The 1,764-nt window shown below is 36.0% G+C and overlaps 1 protein-coding gene across 1 annotated transcript in view; it reads right to left on the bottom strand.

The window, feature by feature from the left end:
* Positions 1 to 1,764, bottom strand: part of PELI1 (pellino E3 ubiquitin protein ligase 1) — an 11,646-nt gene that overhangs the window by 8,830 nt on the left and 1,052 nt on the right. The gene's annotated exons all lie outside the window — the stretch shown is intronic.

Raw genomic sequence — 1,764 nt, 5'->3', positions numbered from 1 at the left:
GCATTTTTTACTATACATTTATGTATTTGTAAACCTGTTTTACAGGTTTTAAAACTTACAATTTAACTCAGCATAAAGCAACTAACTTTTCAATATATAATTGTTCAGTATTTTGGAAACTAATTTGTAATGGCTAAATAGATTTAAAAATGCTAGTTTTTGTGTGCTTTGAGATTGTAATCTTTGTTTTTTAGCTATTAAAACTACTCTTAGATTGGGAATAAGAACCATGTCAAGTTGAGTTTGAGTTTCACTGGACTGGAAGGCAGGGTTTTTAAACCATGCATCCCACATGACTGCCAGACTAAACAATTAGTTTTCTTCATGATCTCACTAATACATTCCTCCAAAATTTAAAGAGGAAAGAGTCAATCTTGATCTATAAGATTCTTGTTGCCTGGTAAAGATGAAAAGGAGGCAACAGTGAAAACATGAGGTGTATGACAGCAAAAATGGGAAGGAAGGTACAGAATAATGTATTATATGGAGGTAGAGATTAGAAATATCTTCCCTGAGAGTGGTACTCAACCAGAGGTAGTATTAGCTAAGGGGCATCTGAAAATATGTATGTACACTTTCTGGTTGTCACAATGATTTGAGGGCTCAAACAGCATTTAGCGAGTGGGGTACCAAGAATATTAAATGTCCTGAGATATGTGGGACAGTATTGCATAAGGAAGAACTGGCACAACCAAAATGTCATGAGCACTATTGTGGGGAAATTCTGTAAGAAGCTTCTCAGATTGGATCAATAAGCTGCTCACTTCCACCACCTGCTCTTAGCACATCCCTTTTCTGCAAAGGAGCAAAAAGAAACACCTAAAGAGAAACTGTCCCTTTTCTACACTCACTGGCTCCCAAATAGTAATAGAGGAGTTCTAGTCAAGGCTTGAGGACTCTGTTTTATACATCAAACAAATAAAGCAAAGCCCAAAATCCAATTAACTTCAAGGACTGGAGCTGTGACCTAAAACAGGGCATCATATGCCAATTTTACTGTTTCGTATTTGTTTATTTTAGAAAAATATACATTAGATGGTATAATACTAATGTACATCCTAGGGCTACTTAGCTAAAGATATAGGTACTTCCAGAAGTCAAAGAACTCTGTAATTTTTCTTATTTGCTCATGACAGTATCAAATTCTGTCTGTGTTATAAAACTGGAAGTGCAGGAATTCACAGGAAATGTAAAGATCTGAAACTCCCCCTACTTGTCTATCACTCTAGGAAAAGCTCAAGTGTCCTGAAATGGTGGTCCAGCTTCTGGAGGTTTTGGTAGGGAAAGAAAAAGGGATTAGACGTATTAAATAAGCAATGGGGTCGAGAAGTTATATTGTAGATGCAGTTGGCTATTTGCTTTCAAAGCTTTGATTCAATTACATAATTATTGAGATCTACTTTGTACAAGGCACTATGCTAAAAGCTATGAGTCATAAAACAAACCAAAAATAAATAAAAACAAGAGTATTCATAGAATCTTAGATAAAGACCCTTAGTTAAAAAATCTCATCATCCAAACACATTTCTAATACCTAAATACATACATACATATATTATACACCACATTCCTCACCCAGTCCAGACAAGGCCCCTCTGGCAATAGAGTAGAAACTCCTTACTTCTCAGGGCAGACAGCCCCACAATTCTAAATACTAGATAAAGCCCTGGCCCCACCTCCACCTCTTTTAATAAGGAAAGGGAATGTTTCCTTCTAATTTCCACCCACTAATCCTGGTTTGTCACACAAAAAAAGTTCAAATCA

The sequence above is a fragment of the Galeopterus variegatus genome, unplaced genomic scaffold (assembly GCF_000696425.1).
Source record: "Galeopterus variegatus unplaced genomic scaffold, G_variegatus-3.0.2 Scaffold1824, whole genome shotgun sequence".
In the NCBI taxonomy this organism is placed as follows: Eukaryota; Metazoa; Chordata; class Mammalia; order Dermoptera; family Cynocephalidae; genus Galeopterus; species Galeopterus variegatus.
Note: the sequence above shows the minus strand (reverse complement) of the source record. Positions and strands in the feature narration are given on the sequence as shown.